Below are 17,770 nucleotides of genomic sequence, written 5' to 3'. Positions count from 1 at the left end.
GTCAGGCGGCGGGGAGGTCAGGCCGCGGCCCGGTCGCGCTGTCACCCCGTGGGGACCCTGCGCCGCCGCCGCCGCGTCCCGCCCGCAGCAGCCGCGGGTAGCGGGAGGCACCGCCACTATAGCTCCGCTCTGTCCTGCGCCCGCCCCCCGCTACCTCTTCGGCCAATAGGACCGTGGCCAGCCGCCACCGCGAGGACTGATTGGTCTAAAGGCACGTCAATCATAAGCGCGGAGGCCACGCCCACGCCTCACGCTGTGGGGCAGGGGCCGGCGGCGCTGCCGGGTTCCTTTGGAATTGGAAGGAAATTCACCAATGTGCGGCTGCCAAAGGGATTTTTCGGCTCTAATCCCATTGTTAAGATGCCGGAGCTTTCTAAAACTGCTGTTGTTCAACAGTTGTAACAGAGGAAGTTACAGGTTCGGCACCGTGAAAGCTGCACGTCCTTACGGAGTTTCTGAGGCATGGTTTGTTTCAGCGGCGAAAAAAAATGTTTGTAAATTGCAAAATCAAAGCGACCGGTATATAACTACATAAATTATATAAGTATATAAATTACATCAGTGTATAACTATATCCGGGCTCATTCTTGTATTGGTGCCTGAAATGGGGTACAGGTGGTTCACTAACTTTGGTCATATGCACTCAATAGTAAAGAGCGTTTCTTGGGTGACTGGAATTTAACCTTAAAAAACCACCCACTTCTGAATTGTGTGCTTATACTTACAAATTATGAGTAAATATGACACAGGTAGCTTTGATAATACTGCAGAAGATCCCTAGCTTGGTGCCAATGCATGTACCAAGGGTGATAAGAGTGGTAAAAAAATGGTTATTATAATAGTATATAATAATAATATAATAATTACATAACTATAATAGGTTTTACCTATTTCTGAGGTAAAACCTTTGAACAACACAAATAATCCATCTGAAACTCCTTATCTGCAAGATTATATCTACATTCTTTCTCTTAATAGATACAAAGAATAGTCTGACTCATTATTTCAAGTAGACAATTGCTTTATCTTGTATGTATTATTATGGATTAAAGGGTTAAAACTCACAAATTTAAGTCTGTATTGTACAGGGGATATCATTACTTCTATTCCTTTTCTTCAGAAGGAAGAAAACTTTTTTTCTGCTTCACCCTTTATTGGGACATTTTTCTCATGTCTTGAAGCCTCATAATCTTTTCTGCTTCAACATGATAACCAACATCACAAAGAAAGGCAAGGAAGATTGCTTATGTTTCTCATATTTTTATATAAAATATCCATCAGCAGACTACACCTACCACACCTGGATTTAATAATGGGATTGCCCACATAATGTTTTCTTTAAATCAATAATTGCTATTTCAGTTTGCTTAACCAGCAAACTGGGGGAAATGTGAACATTTTCATGAACAGTCAATATTTGCTTTTCCTTTGCAGTTTAACACTTTCAATTTTAAGCAGGCCAAGATGTTTTGATAATCTCGCTGCTCACAAATCTGTTTCATAGTAAGAGTAACTTGCAAAAACGTCTTTCCTTTCCTGTGAACCCTTCTTATTATATGCTAGAGGAAAGGAGATATGTACATATATATATATATATATATATATATATATATATATATGCACATGTGTATGCCTGCATAAAAAACAAAGAAAAGATTAAATATTGGCTAAGGAAATATGCAAACCTCAAGCCAAAAGCCAGGAGAGAGAGGGTGGCAACACCAGTGGCACCTATTGCAAACAGTGTTTGCACTTCAGCTTAACTAAAACCAAGTGACTGCATTTCATAAGAAAGGTCACAGGCAAAGCTCAGTGTGACGTAAATACTTTTGTCTCTCATCTTGCTCTGATTTTATGACTTTTCAGGAAAAAAAAGCAGTGAATGCTGGTTTGAAAATTCCACAGGTATCTGGCTGTGGGTGTCTTCATTTTTTTCCTTTTCCCCCCTCTCCTGATATCTATCCTGATATTTGTTTCCTAGAGCACCTTATTTGCTTCCTGGTATATATCTGCATTAAGTAAACAAACTTCAAACAATTCCAAATTAATCATCTTTATTTACCTGGGGAGACTGGTTCTCTGCTGCCACATGACTTTCTGAGGCATGATCCAAACCACACTTTGCCCTTAATTAAGATTTGGGGAGATTAAAAGACAGAGTGCTTAGCATTTGTGTTTTGTGTTGTATTTAAAGTGAGTTTAAACACAAACTACAAGGTCAGTGTCATACACGATTGTGGTGTAAATAAAGTTTACACATAGCTCAGTGATTTACACCCAAGGGAAGAATCTAGAATCAGTTGAATAGCAGGTCAGTAGTGCCTCTTGCTTTGCTAATTAAGTTCCACAGGCACCCCAAGCTTTCATCCTACATCTGTCAGCCCTCTCTGGCTGCCTTGGTCCCTACTTCCTCTGTGATCAAATCAGTTGTAAATGTTCCCAAGCTCCCTACAATAACATCTGTACACTCTGCATTTAACTCCAGCACAGAGATGGGGGACAAGATGACTTTTAAAATAAGAGATCAGAAAAGAGAAGCACAAGAGAGAGCGTGCTTACTTCTTAATTAAACTGATTATTGATGAGAATACTTATCACAGGATTGGGAGGCTTATTGACCCTTCTGCTAAAGATGTTCAAACTTGTATCTTCCAGAGGATCCAAATTATGGATCTAGAGATGAGGCTTGGATATGTTTTCTACTCTGAGCCACAAGGAATAAGGTCAGAAAAACATAAAAGCTCTGGTTCAGGCTCACATAATAAAAGTATAATTGATGTGACTGAGTGTATTTTCAGTCACAAAACAAGCTACTGCACGTGGACTAGTTATGAAATAATATAATTACTCTATTCTCAAGACCTGAAATTTTAATTGTCCTTTATCAATATCTAATATTTATATATTTGCAGTACCTCGGGAACCTTTTCCACTCATCCTTCTGCTGTCATGCCTGGTGTAAATATCAGAGCACAGAAAAAGCATGGAAAGAACAACAAAGAATAACAAGGCAGAGGATTGAGGGGTAGGTATGGCAGCTACAGACAGAAGTAGGTTACTATTCTATTTTAGAAAAAAGCAGAGATTTATGAATAGAAACAACAGATTAATGTTAGTTTTATTGCGATAAACAGAACATTCTGCCTGTGCTGATCCCCAACACACACCCAGGGCAATTTTGTATCTCCAGCTGGCAATTACACAGCCATGAAGCTGTGAAAGGTCAGCCAACCTCTGGGTGACACGTGCTGAGGTGTTGGGCACGGTCTGTGGTAAGCAGAAGAGATGGAATAAGGGATTGGTAATGATAAACTGGGGATCTCTGTATCTGTAAGATAGGTCTGAACACATTTTGCAGCTTTGATGATAAGTTTGTCACTCAGTAACTTGCATTGTGCATAGCCTTTTTAATTCTGTGTTTTCAGTCACCAGATCTAATGGAAACCATGGAAAACACTGAAATACATCTTCAGAAGAGGTGGGCTTTAGGGGATCATTGAGGGGACAACAAGGTAAGCAGCAGGAGGTCTGGCTTTTGTGGGAAGTAGCACATTGGACTGTCATTGGACAGAGTGAGATACTGAGATGCACATTAAATGTGAAAAAATCACCTAGAAGAAAATCAGGGAAAGGAAGAGAGGAAACTTTGCTTTGTGTTTGTAATTTTTCACCTTCCTCTGCTGTAGTTATTAGGGCAAGGTCTTGATTTAAATTACTAGAAAAAAAGATTTGCCTCAAATATAGAAAAGTTTGTTAGAATATTAATAATTTTTATGTTTCAAACACTTTTTTCTTTACTTCTCTCATTCTCGGTGAAGAATGACTTCAGTGATTTCGGAGCAGTTGCCTTCAACCTTTGAGGTTTGTATGGTGTTAGTAAATGCCAGTGGTCCTAGACCTAGTCCTTTTTTACCAAAATTAGAATTTAATTAATCTATATTAATTGTTTCTAATAATGCATTGCTTTTCATAAACTATTCGTGATCAGCATTTTGAAGAATTTGTGTTTCATATTTAGTGCTGGAAAGACAGCTGCAATCTGCTTCTTGAGATCAGTGAAGGAACAAAAATAGAGTAAGAAATGCAGCACTTTTCAGGTTGTGAGGTTTTCAAACGTCTTTAGCATCCTGGATATCTCAGTTCTGTGTTTTTACTCCTCAAAGCTGCATCATTAAAATGATTTCACATCATAGACACACAGTTTTCTTTTTGGTAATGCAGATTTGATTTCCTTTCAAGTTAGAGCGCCCACATGAATGTTTTCCTCCATTTGTTCTCTGTGTTATTAGCAGCATTGTCTGAAGCATCTACCCAGTGGCAGTTCATAAAACCTCCCATTTTGGAACCTGATATTGCCCATTAAAGCTTCATTCTGCATAAGAAAATATTTAAAGCTAAACACAGCCATATTTTGTTCTGTTGTTACAATCAAAAGCTCTTAAGCTTTTAAATGGGTCAACCCTCAGTATGACTTAGTCACATGTTCTTTAAATTAGTCAAGTGCTTAATTAGCATGCTGGATGTTTGCATGTATAAATATAGATGTTTGATCCCAGAGATACCTTGATACTATAGGTGTCATTTCATGTGTTCCAATTGCACAGAAAGAAGAGAATCATAGAAGAACGGATCTTGAAGCTGCAGAAAATTAAAGGCAATTAAAAACGTTGTCTGCCTAGCAGGACTGGAAAAGCAGGCTATTATTTCATTGCTAGGAAAAATCAGAATTTGAAAATTTTGGAGATATGTGTGTAGCTAAATGCATCAGTAGGGCTCCAGGCTGATACATAGAGATTATTGATATAATTCATTATCACCAGTGATGATGGATTTCAGCATGGCTCATACCTCGAATTTCAGCTAGTTTGGGACTAAACAATGTTAAAATTTGTTCTTTGCAGTGATGATTTCTAAATTTCATTGGGAATATGGGATCATGGCACTGACTGGAAAATAAAATCATCATAGGGAGTTTATGGGGAAAAATCAACAGCAACAAACACAGCAACCCGTGGAATGGCAACAAACCAGGTGAATTTGTGGCAACCACAGCAAATATGGATGCTGGAAAACAAGGAAAGGCAAACAAGTGGATTTATGAGGTACTGAGAGAGAAAATGTCACTGTCTTTGAAAGCATCAGCAGGTGGAAATTCTCCAGACTTGATGTACTCACCAAGGCAGAGCTGAGAGGTTAGAGTCAGGCAGCCAGTGGTGTTTAGTTATCCTGAGGAATGCTGGATTGATCCCTTTCTGTTTCAGTGAGTTGGGAAAGATGGGACACCCTGCAAGCAGAGGGACATCAAAGGCTCTTAGCAGGTGACAATGGTGGCAGGCACACGTGGCATTTGTATGCCAGGGCATCAGCAAGCACTCCACATGGGTAGTAATCCACTCTGCTAACTGGAAGGGTCAGCTTCCCATGGAATTGCTGCAAATTCCAGTGTAGAGACAGCCTGCAAGATCCCATTAAAATAGCATTTTCTAGGTGCTTATAATCCAAATATAGTTTAAAATGTTTTCTCTTTCACTTTTTTTGGTCCTGAAAATACACACACACACTTGAATGTATTTAGATTGATTAATTTGCAGTGTCTCTAGCTGATTAATAGATGCTAAACATAAATGATTTTTTAAAGATAATTTCAATGAATTGGGAAATAAAGGCAGTTTGAAAAATCTGCTTTATTCTAGAAGATGGATGTAGCTGTCTCTTGAGGTGCCCTGTTTAAGAGCAATAACAGCCATTTAGGTTTGTCCCTTGAGATGGTAGCAAATAGAGCACAGGGAGTAATTAATCCTAGAGCACCAGCACACTAATTAATATTGCTGGAATTGATAGGAGTTTCAGTACCTTTGAAAATCAGTTCTTATTTTGATGTGAATATTTTAGCCTTTTTTTCTTTTCACTTGAAGTAGCTGCCATTCTCAGTCTGTTTTCCATCATAATAGGAGACATCGAAGGATTGAAGAGTGGCAAAAAGCAAACCACCTGCTTAAACATCTTCATTCTGATAACATGAAAGGCTACCAAAAAAATCCTGGGGTTAGTGGGATATTAGGTAAATAAAAAAATAACTCTTCCAGCTCTGTGCCTGCCATCTGGCCAGCAGTTTGCTGGTGCCCTTTGCCCCAGCTATCAGCATTTGAGTTGCTGCTCCAGTCATTTCCTAAAAGCAATTAGTTCTAGATCATTATGGGTTGCAAAGATGGCCATTGCTTTGTTTAACATTTACACAACTGCCAGGGACCTGCTTCTGAATTAAAGCCCTCGACAAGCCCTTGGCTGTTTTGAGCACAGGTAGGTGCATGGAAAACAAACAGTGGATTTTTTCCTGCTCTTTAAGCCCAAGTTCTCTTCTGTACATTTGACCTCATTTTTCTATTCAAAGAAAATTCATTACCTCAAATAAGTACGTTGGAATTATGGAAGCTCAAAATATACCAAAAAAAAAAAAAAAAAAAAAAAAAGAGCAGAATAATTCCATAATTACAGTGTCTTTACTTAGACATTTAGTCCATTTTTACACATCCTAAAGGCTGCCAGCTTTTTATGTGTTTGAAGAGCTGTGTTTCTAAAATGTCCATCTTTTTTACAGAAGCTGCTGAAATAATTATTTTGACCTTACATGGAAACTGTAACATTAGTGTGTTATGGGTTTCTTTTTTCCCTGAAGGTTGATGCTAAGCTACCAGGTTAATTGAGATGTTTCTTTCCAGCTCCTAATTGCTACCTGCACCCTGGCTGGATGTTTCCAAGATATTTACAAGAGGTTTACAAGCTCTTTACACTACCAAGAAACCTATGATGTAGGGATAAAAATGAAATACATAACTTCCAAACCACCATCAGCATTCCTACCCAGCTTTGCTTGCATTTCCTATTTTCCTTGGATTGAGGGCAGTGGTTGAACAGCATCATTTGGTCTTGACCTGTAATGTGGACTTCCAAACAATTTAAAGAGGAATATAGATTTTTCATTTAGTTTTTTTCAATACTTTTGGTCTAAAAATATTTGATAAATTTTTACAGCTACAACAAAGAGCACTACATCATATTAAGCATGGAAATTTGGCCTAGTTTTGACCACCAACTACTTTTGATTCCCCCAGGGTGAAAACAACTCTTTTTCAGTAGTCCTCTGGTTATCATATTATTTGAGAAGGTTTGTTTTTTTTTTCGTTTTCTTTTGCTGTTAGTATGGTAGAGAGGTTCTTTACTTGTTTTCACAATGTGCTAATCCCTCTTCTGTTTGGTGTTTTTATCCATACAAATTTCTGAAATTGAAAATAGTTTTCAAGATATGGAAGGCTGAGATATCTTGATTTTCTGCCTGTATGACAGATTCTTGAGGCTTTTCACTGTCTTCTTCCACAACGATGGTTTCCTCCTTTTCCTCCTCACCACTCCTAGGGATAGCAACCCTAGGAAATATTGCAATATTTCCTATCTCATTGTACTTGAAAATGATTTTGAAGTATTCCCCTGTGGACTGGAGGCAGACCTGGGTCTGTCTCACTCTCTTTTGATACTTTTGAACAGGGAGGTTTTGCTGTGATCCATAATGACTTATCCTACAATATCCACCCTCCATTCTTCGTTTTATTTAATCCTTTCATCCAATTCTGATACATTCTGACTCACCATTTTATTGAGTGTGGATGGCTGCAGGCACCAGCCCCACTTTTACTGAATCATCCAGACTGTTCCTATATTTTCTGGGGATCAGTTTCTGGCTGTGCTGTGCACAGAACACTACAGAGCACTGTGACACTTCCATCACAGGTGATGTGTCCCGGGAATTCCTTCCCAATGACACGGCAAAGGGAAAAAAGAGTCATTATCTCCCCATTGCTTCCAGCATGTGTTTCATCCTGAGTGGCAATCACAAATTGGCCTGACAGCCATCTCCTTGTTGGAAAAATATTCCTGGGTTATGTGATAACAAGCAGCCCTGTGTCATAACTGGAATTAGGGATCCGAGGAGGTGGATGGCGTTATGTTTATTCAGGCTGCACGTTGACAAGGTGGTTTCTGAGCCAACAGTGCTAATTAACAACATGTGCCTGTACTGAACTGACAATTAGACTTGAAACCTTAGTATGGGATTGCTTCCCTAATGTTTTTTTCCCCCAGGATTTTACTTTTTGAGCTTGGAATTACACTTGCTCTTCTGCTGTAGCAAAACCATGGTGGGATACACATTCTGCATCTTCAGAAGATGGGTGATATAGCAAAAGATTGTTCATTCACATAAAAACTGGGAAGAAACATGCTGGAAAATCATGACCAGTGCATTATGGAAGGTACTTTCTGACCAACATATTCACTTAGAAAGTTCCCATTAATTACTACACTCACTTGGCAATAAATGTCCAGCTACAAATTCCTGCTTTCAACATACCGACTTTAAATCTTCTCACTGAAATAGGTTTCTAAATGTTTTAATAAAGGTAATATAACTTAGTAGTGAATACTAGAATAGTGTTACAATATTATACAGAATAAAGAGATTTCTTTGAAACTCTTTTACAGATTCTTTGAGAGAGATTTTTCCTCTACCTCAAACTCTCCTGTTTTAGTGGCCTACTAGTGGTACGAAACTTGGGTTTCTGGCTTGTTTTTCTTTTATAAAAAGCCAATATTAATGGTCATGCTGGGTGAGTTATATCACACTTTTCACGTAGGACTTATATATTTTAGATATAACTATTAAAATTGCAGCCTAATTTTGGGCAGCCATTCATTTATTTACTAAATTAGAATTATACACTATTGGTTCTGAGGTGTTTAAACAATATGAAATATACCTCAAACTGAAACATTTATGGCATTCTCTTGCAGGTTTCTTTGCAGATAGGCAAAGTTTTCTGGTGTTTAGTGGAAAGTGTGAAAAAACTCTTGAGTTCACCAGAGAAATCAGAGATAAGAAGATTAGGGGTCATGAAGTAAAAAGGTAAGAAGTTCTTAGCAAAAAAATAATTCTGCAATTAATGATGTTTTGTTGTGGGTTTCCCCCTTATTATCACGTTTGGCTTTCTTTTAGGAATTATTTTGTTGCTGGAAATGCTGATTCATTGTTGGGTTTTTTTTCCCCCACAAACATATTTGAACTTTACAGAATATATACCAATTCAAAGTGAGGCACCTGAAGCCTCACAGAGTTTTTCATCTGCTCCTCAGTTGAGTAGAAAAAAAACAGTGGCAAAGTTTCACTACCACACTGCGCTCACTTCCTTTTGTGGAAAAATCTCTGACATGGTGCTGAGTCTGTCTTGCCAGTGGAGAGAAAGATGCTCCTCCTTCCAGAGGCTTTAGGCTAAGGATGAGGAAAGAAATCAGATTTCTATTTTGAGGTTTATAACTAGAAAGTCGGCAGCTTTGCTACCATGCAGTCGGGATGTTCCTCTGGACATCCTGCACTCTACGTGTGCGGAGTGCTGCACATGCTGGTCCCTCTGTGAGGCAAGGACCTTGTGACAGTGTCACATCGTGGGGACGGGATCACCTGTGCCACGTAGGCAGCGCCTCATCAGAGCTCACACACATGCCCATCCCACGGGGAGTGACAGACAGCCCTTGTTCACACGGCTGTGCCTTCATCGTTCCCCTCAGCATCCCGCATTCTGCTCCTTTTGGAGCTCCCACACGTCCTGACGGACAACCTGCAGCAGTTAAAATGCGGCATTGCGGCCTCAAGAGGGAGGCAGCGGGTTACGTGACACGGCAAAGCTGCTAATCCTACCGAGTTCGGGATTCCTTGGGAAAATAAAGGTTTAAGCACGACCAGGGGGAAGCAGAATTTAGGCACAGCCGGTGTAGATGATGATGGAATAGTAGCCAGGAAGCTGTTTCTACACTTGCTGTATTTCAGTACCAGAACAACCACTGCAGCTTTTGTCCGATGGTTCTGAATGATCCCAGGCAAGGCAAGTGTGGGTTTTGACCTTGAACATTCTCAGTAATTTCTCTTCAATTCTATCCAGCACTGTTTGCCATTGTAAATAACCAGTGATCTCAGCAGAGCTTGATAAGCTTTGGAGCATCCATTTCACAGCACTCTTAGAGGGTTGTACTTTATTTGGCTTCCTGGCAACTTCCTGACTGTTCAGGGTTATGAAAAATACAATATTTAGCTGTAATTCTTTCTCTTTGGCTATTATTTCCATCGGCTTTGTAATTACAGTGATAGAGTCTTGATAATGTTCTTGTCAATACTGTGTCCCTGGCCAGTAGGGGAGAGCTGAGGATATGAACATTGTTTCAGGAAACATGACACACATCCGTTGCAATTGATACACGTAATTGGCTCTATCAAGTGCCTCATGAGACAGGCTGATATTACAGCCAGTGAATGGCTGTAGTAATAAATGCAATTTTGACATTAAGTTCTTCCAAATGTGTGTTTTGGCACACAGGACTGCAGCAGGTTTCCACACAGACATGATATGGCAGTGGATCCTGTGACCAGATAACTGAGATTATTTCAAGTGCCTCCAAAGAGTTATTTTACACTGGTAGCTATCATAAACAGACTTGGCAGGCCTGCTGTTAGATCAGAGCTCTGGATCTGGGTGGCTGGGGAAGTTTATCCTGCTGTAACTTTATAGCTGGATGTTATAAATTAGAAGCTGTTAAATGCTGAAGAACAACATCCTTGTCTGCAGCTATTTGGTAATGCCTGATGGCTCTCAGAATGTTCTGGTTGTTTGATTCCTGCATTAGGAAGAAAATGCAGGCACTGTAAAATTGTGATTAATAGTAGGAGTGGAATGAGAAGAGGAGGAGGAGGAAAGGAGGCCTCAGTAAGTTTCAGTACACCCTTCATGTTGAATATTGTCATGTGATGAAGTAAATACTCTTTTACTCCCTTCACTTGATCTGATTCCAGGTAAAATATAATTCTCCCCATGAACCCTTACTGATAAGATTTCTGATAGTGATTGAGACAGTCTGATACTGTACCAAGTTTCTATCCAGGAATTTAATGCATTCTAGTCTGATCTTTCTTATTCTGACAGTTTTCTCCACCCTTTGTCATCACAATAATTTTATTGGGCAAAGTAATCCAACAGAGATCCATAATTTTTGTAGTTCCATAATCTTTCCAAATAAGGCCTACTATAACACTTGCTCAGTTGTCTGGTTGCACTTAAAATTTTAGAAAGCATTTTTATATCAAGTCTTGTCTTCATACACTCCAAATTTCAGGACAGAAATGTTCAATTCTTGTGGAGGATTACATTTTAAATTAGGTTAAATGTCATTGGTTGTTTCCAAGATTAGTTTACTTTTCCTACTTCAAATTTTTTTTCAAAAAACACCCATGGAATAAATGCATTATAAGTGAAAATGCTGCTGGGGAGGGAGGCTCTTTCCTAAAAGTGTAGGAAGCATCTTCAGTACTACTTTCATTCTTAGAAAATGTTTGATTTAAAGATGCCTTAACGTATATAATGTGTGCTGAATTGAGAGAGATTAAAAACAAAATGAACCAGAAATGTTTAAAGATCAGAGGATTCAGCAGCAGTGCTGAAAGTTTATGAGGAGAATCATTCCAAATGTAGGCAGACTTTGGAAAGGGGAAGTTGTGCTGGAAATGGTCCCTCCACCCTTTGCAGTAGAAAGAGCAGAATTCATGGAATCCTTCCAGTGATTGGAAGGCACCTCTGGAGATCACAAAGCTGGGTCAGCTAAAGCAGCTTGTCCAGGATTGTGTCCAGTTGGGTTTTGAATATCTCTGACTATGGAGATTCCACAACCTCCCTGGGAAACCTGCTCCAGGTTTTCACCTGTTTCACCTGTTCCAGTGTCTTACCACCCTCACAGTAAAAGGTGTGTGGGGGGTTAAAGTTTAAATTGAATATTTTGTATTTCAGTTTGAGCCTACTGCTTCTTGCTCTTTCCCTGTCTTTTTCCTTTTTTTATTCTTCAGGTATTTATAGGTAGAGCTACTGCCCCACCTTCTCCAGAATGAACAATCCTGGCCTCTCAGTCTCTCAAATGACAGGAAGTCCAGTCCCTTAATCATCTTTGTGTCCCGTTGATGGACTAACTCCAGTTTGTCTGCACCTCTTTTATACTGGAAAACCCAGAGCTGGACTCTGATTCCATCTGAATCTCATCAGTGCTGAGCAGAGCAGAGGATCATCTCCTCCACCTGCTGGCAGTGTTTTTCCTGGGATGCTGCTGGCTTTCATTGCCACAGGGATGTATTTCCAGCTCACATCCAACTTGTTTTCCAACAGGTCTTTTTATCCAAAGTTGTTTTCCACTTAGATTGAAAGGAGCAAAAAAAATAAATCAATTTGTCAATGAGGATGTTGCAGGAGTGAGTGTCAAAAGCCTTGCTGTGGTGAAGATAATATCCACTGCCCTTCCCTAATCCATCATACCACTGATATCATCATGGAAGGCATCATTTCCCCTTCCTAAATAGCTGGAGAATGGATTAAGAGCAGCCTGGAAAAGACTTGGTGGTGTTCGCTGATGAGAAGCTCAGCAAGACCCAGCAACACACACTTGCAATCCAGAAAGACAACTGTATCCTGCATCAAGTACTGGGAATTTATTCTTCCCTGTGGGGGTGCTGACACACAGGCACAGGTTGTCCAGACATGTTGTGGAATCCCCATCCCTGGAAGGCTTCAAAGGCCAGGCTGGATAGGGCTTGGAGCAACCTGGTCTTGTGGGAGGTGTCCCTGCCCATGGCAGGGGGTGGAAGGAAGTAAGTGGTAGGTCCTTCCCAATCCAAACTCTGTGATTCTAAATCACCCTTTTGTCCTTAATGCTTTCCAGGCTTATTTGTTCCACCCTTTTCCCAAGGATAAAGGGGATGCTGACCAGTTTGTATCTGACTGGTACCTGACCAGTTTGCTTTGAAGGATCTCTGAAGAAGTTCTCTGCAGCAGCAGAAAACCACTTATTTGTTCATTCTGGGCATCTGATATACTTGTGCATGGAGATTTCACTCCAAGTTCCTTATCACTCCAATTATATCTACTACAAAAGGCAGCTCTTGAATGTAGAAAAGATATTCTTAATAGATTCTCAGTGCTTCTTATGCTTTTCATGTCTGAAAATGTGTGTCAGAAGCAGGCTGTAATATAAAATCTTCAGCAATTAAAGTTTTTTAAATGGTCTTGCTTAACAGTCACTATGAGTCATGATAGACATGACCCCTTCTTTCTTGACAGTATTAATTTTGAGAAGCTCTGCCTTATCTGTCATTATAAATAACAGTAATGCTGATCTGGGCTGATTTCTTATGCTAAGCAAATTTAAGTTCCTGATCTTATTTAAATAGAAATTATGTTTTAATTGACAGCCTAAGGATACGAGCAAGGCAAGTTATGTAAGGACAAGAAATGTCTTTTATTAGGCTAAATAGTAGAGTAGGGAAAAAATGAAGCAAGATTTGTTAAGCAGGAGTGTTTCTCTTGGTAGGAATTGTTAATAGCAAAATGTAGTTTTAGGCTATGCTAAATCACAGATAAAACCAAGACAGGGAGAAGGTGAGATGTCCATTTATTATTAACGGCCTGAAGATTTGTTCAGCAGACATTCTAATTTCAGTGACTTCTAACCATCTGAAAAGTTTTCACAAGGGACAGTATTATTCCTAAAATTCTACATTCATGAGATTCTGTGTTCTCTTTTTAAATTTTAATTCGTGCTATCAAGTAGATTTACCTAAATTACCAATCAAGACATTCTGAAAGACAAGTATTGTAACCTTGGCAAAGGCCATTTTGCACAAAATTAATGGGGGGAGACTTTGAGTTATTACACATTGAATAGATTTTCTCTCCAGCTGGGAAGACACAAGAACCTGCCAGTGGTGAGGTCAGCAGAGAGTATTTGGTCACTCCAAGTACTGGACCAGCAACTCCAGTTAGACAATAAGTTGAGGGCTGGATGGGGATTTTGCTGCATGATAGAAAACAAACCACATGAACATTTTCTCTCCATCAGTGATGCTTTGAAAATATGCAAAATTAATTCTCTTAACACTTTTTTTTTTTTCCATTTAATTTAGACTTGATATGTGATTCATCTGCTCTAGTCATGCTTCATCTCTGCTCCCCCCACATCTTCTGCTGTCTGGGCTCACACTGATTTTCAGGTATCAGACAGCAGCTATCTTTCTTTATTAACAAAAATAGTCCTGAACCTTGCAGATAAAATGCAGTTTAATGAAGTAGCTATACAAGGAAAATGCTGTTAGCACGTGTTCAAAACACAGACAGCAGCTTGAGAAGGAAATTTCCAGCAACATCCATGGAAGCCCAGCCAGCTGTTGAGCCTTTGGGCTCAGTAACACTCCCTCCCACAAACTGCTTTAAATAAAGTTTGGAAAGGGTTCCTCTCTCTTTGGTACTGCGCTGAGGGGTTGGTAGCACCAATCAAGCAGCTTCTTTGAGGGCTCTGTTAAGGCTGGTTGTGTTGTTAATTTTTTTTCTTTTCCTTTTGGAAATTCTTGAGTCTTCTTCAAGTGAATAAAATAAGCTTGTGTGGGACCTAGAGGTAAGAGATGTTTATTCTGCTCAATACCATCTATATGAATATTATTTCCTAGAGATTCACTGAACTTTGTGGCTTGAACAGTAACAGGTCAATCTTGGTATTGGTTACTTGAAAAAGTAGTGATTTGGAGTCTTTGGTAGAGATTAAGTTTATGGGGATTTTACATTTGCTTTGACTGCTGTAGTTCCTTAAAACAAGTGTTTAGTATTTTAAATAGGTTTCCTATTTATCCAGTTGCTTTTGGTGTATCAGAGAATGCAAAGGCTTTTTATTTCTAATTAATTCTGGTGTACTTTAAATTCAAATTTTTAAACCCTGTAGTTTATCAGAGCTAGAAAAGTTCATATCTGAACCCTTTACACGAAGGAAAATGGAGCTTCCAGAGTCCCATGGTTTTGTTTATTATGGAATTTCCAATGTTACATGTTTTATCTGTTTTGTGTATGTTCCTGTAAGTCTTTTGGTAGTTTCTACTTTAACACTAATTTTAGAGAGAAATTATTATGAGAAAATCTGTCTGTGGAAAGTTGATTTTTATGGTGTGAAAATAACTTGGGATTCCTGATGGCTCCAGTTGAAACATATGCAAACAAACAAACAAACAAAAAAAACCTGAGTATTTATTGTGCCTTATAAATCAAGGAATGTTAAGTTGTTTTTATGGGTGTTCTGATGTATGACTTGTTGTCTTTATTGGGTTCAATATCTTGGAGTTTGAGGTTTAAATCTTCAGTAAGGAAAATCCTTTCCACATTTGGGGGTGCTTCTGTTCTAAGGTTTTTTTCCCCTGTGGAAAAGGCTGGTGATACCTTTGCAGCAGAAGGAGAGAAGGATTTATCTGGCAAAGGTTTTTCTTTTATAAATAAATACTGCAATGAGAAAACACTGAAGGAAGTGGAGAAAGCAGACACTGCTTGTTAAACCAGATAATTTTTGGTGTTGTTAAATGACATGGAATGGCAGGAATAACAAACTGTGTGGGAGTGTGGGAGAAGTGTGATAAAGGGAAGGAACAGAAATGGTTTGTAGAAGTTTTGACTGCTTGCACAGCTGCATTTTTCCTAAATAATGTCAAGTTCCTATTTGCCAACTGTGTAGCAATTCTCTGTGTCAATTTAGCCTTGCCTTTCTGATTGAAATGAATCCTAGGAGATAGAACAGGATGAGTTTTAGAGAAAGCTTTTGCAAAGAGGCATCACAAACCAAAGCATGAAGGATTTTTGGTGAGAGAGGCCAACTCTGTTGCCTTTTTTTGCCCCATTTCCATTCTTGCAGTGATCCTTATGAAGATACAAGTTTTCTGTGCATGATCTTGGAGGAGCTAACAGGGACTAAAATAAATGCCCTGGTTTTGAGGTGGCACCACATGTTCACCCACCTAAAGTCTCGTTTAAGAGGCCTGCAGTAGTCCATGGCACCCTAAGACTGGGGATTAAATACAGATCTAAGAAAAAAGATGATAATTTTTTATACAGAAGTGGACTGATTGAAGACATGAGACTTAAAACTGGGTTCTTTGACTCAGTCCTGCCTTGTCTCACATTTAGGGTCCTATTTACCATGTTTACTGTCAGTTTTGTATTGTCAGCTCTTAAAAATAGAGTCTAAAAAATATTCTAAAATAGCAGAGTTAGCTTTGATCTGTAAAATAACACCTGAGCGGGGCATTGGTTGTGCAGTAAAAATACCAATTTCTGAGCTGACAGTGGAGCACAGATGAGGTGCTGAGGTGTTAAGATTTCCAAATAAATTGGAATTAATTTGAGAGAATTAGGTCTGGTTTTATTACACAACGTTTCCTTTGTGTTCATGATTTCACAGGGAGAAGCTATGAAAAAGCTGAGAGCTGCATTATAGTTGGGCTTCAATATAAGAAAGATAAAAGATAATCTTATGTTTTTTTTTTAAAAATCAATTTTGGGGTTTAGCTAGTGGAAGTTAGGATGCCTTGTTCAATATTTTGTCTTTTAGTATAAACAGAAGCTGCTTGATCCTGTGAGCAGAAGTGCATAAGTTAAATAGATGGTTTTTTTGTGTATATAATTGATGCCTAATAGTTATGATACATTTTTATCGACACTAAGTAACGTGTATACTGCAGTACAAAAAGACAAGGGATGTCCTGTAAGGCATTGCAGTTTAGGAGCAGGAAGTCTCTTTTCTGTATCATCTAAACCATCCTTCTGTCAGTTAAAAAACATTCCCCCTTGTCCTAGTGCAACAGGCCCTGCTGAAAAGTTTGTCCTCATGGTGCAAAGACAATTTGTCATTTTGAACTTAACTCTGGAAATCCAGGTATTGAAGCTGATAATAGTTGGAAGCTGTATCTTGTAAGGCACATTACTGTGGAAAAGATATAATTTTTCTTTTTAAGTCTGTAGTTAAGGACTGTGTAAGATCTGTCTTGAAAGTACTTTTTGAAGTGAAAATGTCCTTTCTGAGAAGTTTTGAATGTACTCTCTTTAGGTTTCTACTCATACCCTTTCACATATATCCTACAAACAGTGAGTGAGTGTATGGCAGGAATAGAGAGCAAATTTCAAAATTCGTGTGCACGAACAGACAAAAATGTCATCCTTTGAGCTGTTTTTTTGGGTGTTTACACACTTTGTCACAGTGGCATTATCAAGGGCACGCATTCTCTCTTGCTTTATCGTGTTTGCCTCGGTCAGGGGGCCGTAAATAGCAGCGGGTTTGGGATCTTTGCGGGGGGCTGCGTTTTGTAGGAAGATGTGCAAAGAGCGTTTTTAAGTTAAATTACCGGGATTTGAGGACCCGAGCCCGAAACACGAGACCCGCGGCTCCGCCCGCCGCTCCCCGCTGCGGCCGCGCGGGGGCGCGCTCGTCCCGTGCACGCCGGCGGGACGGGAACGCGCTGGGCTCCTCCGCTCCGCGCGCGGCTCCCGGCCCGAGCCCGGTTTGGGGGGACCCGCCGTGACTCAAAGGCTCCTGTCGGGGGCTCCGGGCCCCGGGGCCGCCCGCCCCATCCCCGCTCCGAGCGCCGACCCCCGCCCCATCCCCGCTCCGAGCGCCGACCGCCGCCCGCCGCTCCGCACGGCCTGCACGGGCCGCTCCCCCTCGCCCCGCCTCCCGCCCCGCCCCTCTCGTCTGTGATTGGCCGGGCCGTTCCCCCGCCGCCGTCGATTGGTGCTCGCCGCGCGCCTCCTTTGCATGCGGCGGTGCGGGGCGCGCGGCGGAGCCGCGGCGGGGAAGTTGCGCCGGAGCCGCCGCCGAGCGCCCGTCC

The 17,770-nt window shown here is 40.2% G+C and overlaps 1 long non-coding RNA gene across 6 annotated transcripts; it reads left to right on the top strand.

Moving 5' to 3' along the window:
* The first annotated feature begins 120 nt into the window (after positions 1-120).
* On the top strand, positions 121-12,687 carry LOC128789163 (uncharacterized). Of its 6 annotated transcripts, XR_008431331.1 has the most exons (7): positions 121-465; positions 2,913-3,025; positions 3,426-3,512; positions 3,819-3,861; positions 4,902-5,102; positions 8,845-8,956; positions 11,936-12,687. It is a non-coding gene; the product is annotated as an uncharacterized LOC128789163 (long non-coding RNA). The 6 variants fall into 6 exon arrangements; XR_008431330.1 differs by lacking the exon at positions 4,902-5,102; XR_008431332.1 differs by lacking the exon at positions 4,902-5,102 and having other exon boundaries at positions 121-519.
* Positions 12,688-17,770: the final 5,083 nt, after the last annotated feature.

This window comes from Vidua chalybeata, chromosome 6, assembly GCF_026979565.1.
Source record: "Vidua chalybeata isolate OUT-0048 chromosome 6, bVidCha1 merged haplotype, whole genome shotgun sequence".
NCBI lineage: Eukaryota > Metazoa > Chordata > Aves > Passeriformes > Viduidae > Vidua > Vidua chalybeata.
Note: the sequence above shows the minus strand (reverse complement) of the source record. Positions and strands in the feature narration are given on the sequence as shown.